The 9,217-nt window shown below is 50.4% G+C and overlaps 1 long non-coding RNA gene across 1 annotated transcript; it reads left to right on the top strand.

Moving 5' to 3' along the window:
* The first annotated feature begins 1,521 nt into the window (after positions 1-1,521).
* LOC141048594 (uncharacterized) lies at positions 1,522-8,971 on the top strand. Its single transcript, XR_012220097.1, has 4 exons — positions 1,522-4,583; positions 5,077-5,186; positions 5,281-5,425; positions 6,566-8,971. It is a non-coding gene; the product is annotated as an uncharacterized lncRNA (long non-coding RNA).
* The last annotated feature ends 246 nt before the right edge of the window (positions 8,972-9,217 follow it).

The raw sequence follows: 9,217 nt of genomic DNA, 5'->3' as shown, positions 1-9,217 counted from the left end.
AGGTTGCGCTTCGGTGGCACGCCAACGGGAAAAGGTTGCGCTTCGGTGGCACGCCAACGGGAAAAGGTTGCGCTTCGGTGGCACGCCAACGGGAAAAGGTTGCGCTTCGGTGGCACGCCAACGGGAAAAGGTTGCGCTTCGGTGGCACGCCAACGGGAAAAGGTTGCGCTTCGGTGGCACGCCAACGGGAAAAGGTTGCGCTTCGGTGGCACGCCAACGGGAAAAGGTTGCGCTTCGGTGGCACGCCAACGGGAAAAGGTTGCGCTTCGGTGGCACGCCAACGGGAAAAGGTTGCGCTTCGGTGGCACGCCAACGGGAAAAGGTTGCGCTTCGGTGGCACGCCAACGGGAAAAGGTTGCGCTTCGGTGGCACGCCAACGGGAAAAGGTTGCGCTTCGGTGGCACGCCAACGGGAAAAGGTTGCGCTTCGGTGGCACGCCAACGGGAAAAGGTTGCGCTTCGGTGGCACGCCAACGGGAAAAGGTTGCGCTTCGGTGGCACGCCAACGGGAAAAGGTTGCGCTTCGGTGGCACGCCAACGGGAAAAGGTTGCGCTTCGGTGGCACGCCAACGGGAAAAGGTTGCGCTTCGGTGGCACGCCAACGGGAAAAGGTTGCGCTTCGGTGGCACGCCAACGGGAAAAGGTTGCGCTTCGGTGGCACGCCAACGGGAAAAGGTTGCGCTTCGGTGGCACGCCAACGGGAAAAGGTTGCGCTTCGGTGGCACGCCAACGGGAAAAGGTTGCGCTTCGGTGGCACGCCAACGGGAAAAGGTTGCGCTTCGGTGGCACGCCAACGGGAAAAGGTTGCGCTTCGGTGGCACGCCAACGGGAAAAGGTTGCGCTTCGGTGGCACGCCAACGGGAAAAGGTTGCGCTTCGGTGGCACGCCAACGGGAAAAGGTTGCGCTTCGGTGGCACGCCAACGGGAAAAGGTTGCGCTTCGGTGGCACGCCAACGGGAAAAGGTTGCGCTTCGGTGGCACGCCAACGGGAAAAGGTTGCGCTTCGGTGGCACGCCAACGGGAAAAGGTTGCGCTTCGGTGGCACGCCAACGGGAAAAGGTTGCGCTTCGGTGGCACGCCAACGGGAAAAGGTTGCGCTTCGGTGGCACGCCAACGGGAAAAGGTTGCGCTTCGGTGGCACGCCAACGGGAAAAGGTTGCGCTTCGGTGGCACGCCAACGGGAAACGGGTGCGCTCTTGTGGCACGTCAACGGGAAAAGGGTGCGCTCTTGTGGCACGTCAATGGGAAAAGGGTGCGCTCCGGTAGCACTCCAACGGGAAACGGGTGTGCTCCAGTGGCACGGGCAGGGGAAGGCTATGTGGAGCTAATTATTTTGAGTTTAAGGCTATAAGGGGCACAATATATTAAATTGAGTTGTTTGTGGGACGCATATTAATTGGAGGGTACATAGGGCCCATTGTATTATATGGAGGGTCCTGTAGAGCCTTTTACATGGGGCCCATTACATTATGTTGGGTTGTGCAGTGCCCATTACATTAAATGTTGGGCTATATGTGGCCTGTTACATTAAATGTGCTATATGGAGCCCATTCTACTCTCTCTGTAGGGCTTTGTGTGGGGAGGTATTATACTTTTGGCAGGTCAGGCTAAAAAGCCCAAGATGGGTGTCCCGGTGTTAAGCAAAAGGGCCAGAACATGTACCGCAGTGTAAAAAAAGCCCCAAGATGGATGCCATGGTGGTAGACAATAAGGCCAGTGAATGTATCTCAAAGGCAGGCTAAACAGCCCAAGATGGGAGCACTGGTGGTAAGCAAAAAGGCCAAGTATTGGGCACTTCTGGCTGGCCCACGGGAAATGGTGTGCTTTGATGGCACACTAATGGGAAAAGGATGTGCTCCGGTGGCACGCCAACGGGAAAAGGGTATGCTTCGGTGGCACGCCAACGGTAAAAGGGTGTGGTCCGGTGGCACGCCAACGGGAAAAGGATGTGCTCCGTTGGCACGCTAACAGTTAATGGTGTGCTTCGGGGGCACGTCTACGGGAAAATGGTGTGCTTCGGTGGCACACCTATAAGAAAAGGGTGTGCTCTGGTGGCACGCCAACCGGAAATGGTGTGCTTCGGTGGTATGCCAATGGGAAAAGGGTGTGCTTCGGTGGCATGCCAACATAAAAAGGGTGTGCTCTGGTGGCACGCCAACTGGAAATGGTGAGCTTCGGTGGTATGCCAATGGGAAAAGGGTGTGCATCGGTGGCATGCCAACAGGAAAAGGATGTGCTTCGGTGGCACGCCAACGGGAAACGGGTGAGCTCTTGTGGCATGTCAATGGTCTCCGGTGGTAAGGAAAAGCTATGTGGGGCTATTTATTTTGAATTTAAGGCTATAGGGGGCACAATATATTAAATAGAAGGCTTTCTGGGTCCCATTATAATAGAGTGCTATGCAGGTCCCATTATATTAAATTCAGCTGTTTGTGGGACGCATTTTATTAATTGGAGAGCGGTGCCCATTACATTAAATATTGGGCTATATGGGGCTATTAGATTAAATGTTGTGCTATATGGAGCCCATTCTACTTTATGTAGGGCTATGTGTGGGTGGGCATTATACTGTTGGCAGGGCAGGCTAAAAAAGCCAAGATGGGCACCCTGCAGGCAAATAAAGTCAAAAAATTCACCGCAGTGACAGGCTAAAAAGGCTTAGATGGGTGTCCCGGTGGTAAGCAAAAGAGCCACAACATGAACCGCAGTGGCAGTGTAAAAAAAAACAAAAAAACAACCAAGATGGACTCCAAGGTGGCGGCCAATGAGGCCAATGCATGTATCTCGATGGCAGGCTAAAAAGCCCAAGATGGTAGCACAAGTGGTAAGCAAAAAGGCCAAGTAGTGGGACCTTCTGGCGGGCCCATGGAAAATGGTGTGCTCCGGTGGCACGCCAAAAGGAAATGGTGTGCTTCGGTGGCATGCCAACGGGAAAAGGGTGCGCTTCGGTGACATGCTAACGGAAAAAGGGTGTGCTTCGGTGGCACGCCAAAGGGAAAAGGATGTGCTCCGGTGACACGCCAACAAGAAAAGAGGGTGTGCTTCGGTGGCACGCCAAGGGGAAAAGGGAGTGCTTCGGTGGCACGCCAAGGGGAAAAGGGAGTGCTTCGGTGGCACGCCAAGGGGAAAAGGGAGTGCTTCGGTGGCACGCCAACGGGAAAAGGGAGTGCTTCGGTGGCACGCCAACGGGAAAAGGGAGTGCTTCGGTGGCACGCCAACGGGAAAAGGGAGTGCTTCGGTGGCACGCCAACGGGAAAAGGGAGTGCTTCGGTGGCACGCCAACGGGAAAAGGGAGTGCTTCGGTGGCACGCCAACGGGAAAAGGGAGTGCTTCGGTGGCACGCCAACGGGAAAAGGGAGTGCTTCGGTGGCACGCCAACGGGAAAATGGTGTGCTCCGGTGGCACGCCAACGGGAAAATGGTGTGCTTCGGTGGCACGCCAACGGGAAATGGTGTGCTCCGGTGGTACGCCAAAGGGAAAACTGTAATTTGGTGGCATGCCAATGGGAAATGATGTGCTTCGGTGGCATGCCAATGGGAAATGATGTGCTTCACTGGTACACCAACGGGAAATGGTGTGCTTCGTTAGTACGCCAACGGGAAAAGGGTGTACTTCGGTGGCACGAGTAAGGGAAGGCTTTGTAGGGCTAATTATTTTGAATTTAATGCTATAGGGGGCACAGTATATTAAAGAGAAGGCTTTCTGGGTCCCATTATAATAGGTGCTATGCAGGTCCCATTATATTAAATTGAGTTCTTTGTGGGACGCATTATATTAATTGGAGGGCTACATGGGTCCCGTTGTATTAAATGGAGGGTTATGTAGAGCCTTTTATATTATGTAAAACTGTGGGGGTTTCATTATATTAAATGAAATGCTTTGTAGAGCACATAATAAAAATGGAGGGCTATATGTGACCCCTTATATTAAATGGAGGGCTATATGGGTCCCATTATATGAGGAAATCTGTCAGGCTCATTATATTAAATGGATGGCTATGTGGGGTCCACTATATTAAATGGAGCGCTATGTAGAGCCCCCATAAATTAAAAACTTTTTACAATAAAAAACGTCTTTTAGAGTTACAGCTGCCAAGCATAAAAACCTGCTATAAATTGTAAATAAAACCCCCCTTTATCACGCCCAAAGTTAGGTAAAAATAAAATTAAAAAAGCATTTATTTCCATTTTCCCAGAGCTAGGGTTAGGTTATGTGCACACGTTGCGGATTCTCCCCCGGATTTTTCTGCACAAAATCCGCAGCTCTTGGCAGAAAACGCAGGTGCGTTTTTGATGCGTTTTTGATGTGGTTTTGGCTGCGGAATTGCATTTTTTCACAGCAACAGATAAAGTTTGCCAAACTAGACTAAAGAAAAAAAAAAAATTGATGTTATTATCTTGTCCAACCCCTTCTTCCATTCTCCATTTTGCTTTTACCAAATCAACAATGGTGAGTGCCAGAAATGAGCAGCAGAGTGCCCAGCGGCCTGAAGAGTATAGCGCGTAGCGCTTATCGGTCCGCAGGCCATTCAGAATACTCATGCTGGGGTGTTTGCTGCAAATCCTGATGCGTCACAGAGAGCAGGTAAGATAAAGTAGATTAGGGTTGAATTAAGTTAGGGTTGAGATTCGTTTTAGGGTTGGGATTAGGGTTAGGAATGCGATTGGGGTTGAGATTAGGGTTATGGTTGGGATTAGGGTTATGGTTGGGATTTGGATTAGGGTTGATTGGGGTTAGGGTTGTGATCAGGGTTTGGATTGGGAATAGACTTGGGGTTGGGATTTGGGTTATGGTAGGGATTTGGATTAGGGTTGTGATTGAGATTAGGGTTTGGATTAGGAATAGACTAGTGGTTGGGATTAGGGTTATGGTTGGGATTAAGGTTGTGATTGGGGTTAGGGTTGGGATTAGGGTTTGGATAAGGAATAGACTAGGGTTATGGTTGGGATTAGGGTTATGGTTGGGATTTGGGTTGGGGTTAGGAATAGGTTTGGGATTAGGATTGGGATTCCGAAAATTCTTGACATGTCTTTGTTTATTCACTGTGTTGTGTACTAAAACAATATTTTTATTTTAGGCCGAGCAGCAGCACAGGAGAATGTGAGCCTGTAAATTGTGGGTGCACCCACTCTTAGTGGAGAGAACAGAGAAAGGGCATTTTTATGTTCTTTACAACGATTTGAGGAGGTAAGTTGCCAAATATCTCAAGATAGTTTCCAACTTAGAATGTGTCCGAAAATATCTAATCATTTTTTTTCATTTTGTTATGTCAACTTTGCAGATATCCGGAAAAATTTGTCGTTCTACCGGCTTACAATCACCGCCTTTGATAATCTGCTACAAATCTTGTGTCCCAATCTTATATTGGCCGATATGTTAATGAGGAAGGCCATCATTGCTGAGGAAAGGCTGCTCATCACTTTGCGGTAAGTAACTAATTTTCTGTTTGTATGTCATTAGGCATCTTTCACACGTCAGTGTATCCGGTACGTGTGATGAAAGTTTTCACATGTACTGGAGACACTGACACATGTATACCCACTTAAATTAATGGGTCTATGCATATGTCAGCGTGTTTTTGTGGCTCATGTGTCAGTGGGCAAAACACGCTGCCATGTCAGTTTTTTTATCAGTTGCACGGTCCACAAACTGTCAAGCACACGTGCACATGGAGAACACACATTGATGTCCTCTGTGTAACACGCAGTGCACTGGTGAAGCGCTACAGGAAGCGCTGTTCCCTGGCGGCAGGTGCTGGCATCATTCTCCCCTGGTCTGCAGGATTTCACTGCCATCAAGGAAGAATGGGATTTGTCTTCAGCACCTGCCACCTTGTAACTGCACTTTCTGTAGCGCTTGTTCCCTGCTAGCCATCTGTGTGGAAATGATGCAGCACATGGGCGGCACACGGTTGCCACATGTGTGCCTTGCACACACAGACACATTGACATGGATATCTTTGGTACAGTCTTTTACGGTACCACAAATATCCTGATATGTAAAACACGCCTGGAACCTGTCTGCATTGTTGCTGCTATAAGATGCGTCCACTGTCTTTCAGGGCTTATCTGCAGCATTCTATAATTAACCGCCCCGGTTAATGCACTACCACTCTCCTGCTTGCTTCATTGCTGTACTGCACAGGCGTACTTTTATGTTCTGATGAGTATGGACCAAAGTCCGGAGGTGTGCATGCGCTGGGCCTCTCAGACCTTTCCTGGCGCTTGCTCACTGCAGGAATTCGTTCTGCCCTCAACAGGCCAGATAACCACGGCTGAGCAGTAGAGCGTTGAAGCAAGCAGGAGGGAGGCGGTGGTGCGAGAAGATCGGAGTGACCTGACACGGACCTTCAACTCCCATCTGACGTGACCTCCCCACGCAATTGTTTGTAATTTTGTGTTTATTTAGAGCTTTCGTGTCAGACCGGGGCGTTAGCGACACCATTATAGAATGCTTCAGATAAGACCTGAAAGGCGGTGGACGCATCTTATGGCGGCCATAACTGCTGACAGGTTCCCTTACATTTTTGTGTGACATTTCTAATAATCTTTTAATTTTCTTTGCAGACTTTTAGCCACAGGAGAGAGCTACACATCTTTACACCTCCAATTTAGAATTGTAAATCCACCATCTCTAAAATTGTAAGGTGCACATGTACCGTCATCTGGCAGAAGTTGCAGCCCATGGTGATGCCTTCCCCAACCGAGGAGACTTGGCTGCCGGATGCGCAACGTGGGTCTGGGAAGGCCATCCAACTCGGGTGTGCGTGTGAGAGAAACTTTTACTGACTATTTTATGAGTCTAGAAGGTCCTGTGCACTTGTGCTTCGGTGGCACGCCAATGGGAAAAGGTTGCTTCGGTGGCACGCCAACGGGAAAAGGGTGTGCTTCGGTGGCACGCCAACGGGTAAAGGGTGTGCTTCGGTGGCACGCCAGCGGGAAAAGGGTGTGCTTCGGTGGCACGCCAACGGGAAAAGGTTGTGCTTCGGTGGCACGCCAACGGGAAAAGGTTGTGCTTCGGTGGCACGCCAACGGGAAAAGATTGTGCTTCGGTGGCACGCCAACGGGAAAAGGGTGTGCTTCGGTGGCACGCCAAGGGGAAAAGGGTGTGCTTCGGTGGCACGCCAAGGGGAAAAGGGTGTGCTTCGGTGGCATGCCAAGGGGAAAAGTTTGTGCTTCGGTGGCACGCCAACGGGAAAAGTTTGTGCTTCGGTGGCACGCCAACGGGAAAAGTTTGTGCTTCGGTGGCACGCCAACGGGAAAAGGTTGTGCTTCGGTGGCACGCCAACGGGAAAAGGTTGTGCTTCGGTGGCACGCCAACGGGAAAAGGTTGTGCTTCGGTGGCACGCCAATGGGAAAAGGGTGTGCTTCGGTGGCACGCCAACGGGAAAAGGGTGTGCTTCGGTGGCACGCCAACGGGAAAAGGGTGTGCTTCGGTGGCACGCCAACGGGAAAAGGGTGTGCTTCGGTGGCACGCCAACGGGAAACGGGTGTGCTTCGGTGGCACGCCAACGGGAAACGGGTGTGCTCTTGTAGCACGTCAACGGGAAACGGGTGTGCTCTTGTGGCACGTCAACGGGAAAAAGGTGCGCTCCAGTGGCACGGGCAGGGGAAGGCTATGTGGAGCTAATTATTTTGAGTTTAAGGCTATAAGGGGCACAATATATTAAATAGAAGGCTTTCTGTGTCCCATTATATTAAATTGAGTTCTTTGTGGGACGCCTTATATTAATTGGAGGGCTACATAGGGCCCATTGTATTAAATGGAGGGTCCTGTAGAGCCTTTTATATGGGGCCCATTACATTATGTTGGGTTGTGCAGTGCCCATTACATTAAATGTTGGGCTATATGGGGCCTGTTACATTAAATGTGCTATATGGAGCCCATTCTACTCTCTCTGTAGGGCTTTGTGTGGGGAGGTATTATACTGTTGGCAGGTCAGGCTAAAAAGCCCAAGATGGGTGTCCCGGTGTTAAGCAAAAGGGCCAGAACATGTACCGCAGTGTAAAAAAAGCCCCAAGATGGATGCCATGGTGGTAGACAATAATTCCAGTGAATGTATCTCGAAGGCAGGCTAAACAGCCCAAGATGGGAGCACTGGTGGTAAGCAAAAAGGCCAAGTACTGGGCACTTCTGGCTGGCCCACGGGAAATGGTGTGCTTTGATGGCACTCCAACGGGAAAAGGTTGTGCTTCGGTGGCACGCCAACGGTAAAAGGGTGTGGTCCGGTGGCACGCCAACGGGAAAAGAATGTGCTCCGTTGGCACGCTAACAGTTAATGGTGTGCTTCGGGGGCACGTCTACGGGAAAATGGTGTGCTTCGGTGGCACACCTATAAGAAAAGGGTGTGCTCTGGTGGCACGCCAACCGGAAATGGTGTGCTTCGGTGGTATGCCAATGGGAAAAGGGTGTGCTTCGGTGGCATGCCAACATAAAAAGGGTGTGCTCTGGTGGCACGCCAACTGGAAATGATGAGCTTCGGTGGTATGCCAATGGGAAAAGGGTGTGCTTCGGTGGCATGCCAACAGGAAAAGGATGTGCTTCGGTGGCACGCCAACGGGAAACGGGTGAGCTCTTGTGGCATGTCAACGGTCTGCGGTGGTAATGGAAAGCTATGTGGGGCTATTTTGAGTTTAATGCTATAGGGGGCACAATATATTAAATATAAGGCTTTCTGGGTCCCATTATAATAGTGTTATGCAGGTCCCATTATATTAAATTGAGTTCTTTGTGGGACGCATTATATTAATTGGAGGGCTACATAGGGCCCATTGTATTAAATGGAGGGTCATGTAGAGCCTTTTATATGGGGCCCATTACATTATGTTGGGTTGTGCAGTGCCCATTACATTAAATGTTGGGCTATATGGGGCCTGTTACATTAAATGTGCTATATGGAGCCCATTCTACTCTCTGTAGGGCTTTGTGTGGGGAGGTATTATACTGTTGGCAGGTCTGGCTAAAAAGGCCAAGATGGGCACCCTGCAGGCAAATAAAGTCAAAGAATTCACTGCGGTGTCAGGCTAAAAAGCCCAAGATGGGTGTCCCGGTGTTAAGCAAAAGGGCCAGAACATGTACCGCAGTGTAAAAAAAAAACCCCAAGATGGATGCCATGGTTCTAGACAATAAGTCCAGTGAATGTATCTCGAAGGCAGGCTAAACAGCCCAAGATGGGAGCACTGGTGGTAAGCAAAAAGGCCAAGTACTGGGCACTTCTG

The sequence above is a fragment of the Dendrobates tinctorius genome, unplaced genomic scaffold (genome assembly GCF_039654945.1).
Source record: "Dendrobates tinctorius isolate UK_male_01 unplaced genomic scaffold, ASM3965494v1 ptg000137l, whole genome shotgun sequence".
In the NCBI taxonomy this organism is placed as follows: Eukaryota; Metazoa; Chordata; class Amphibia; order Anura; family Dendrobatidae; genus Dendrobates; species Dendrobates tinctorius.
Note: the sequence above shows the minus strand (reverse complement) of the source record. Positions and strands in the feature narration are given on the sequence as shown.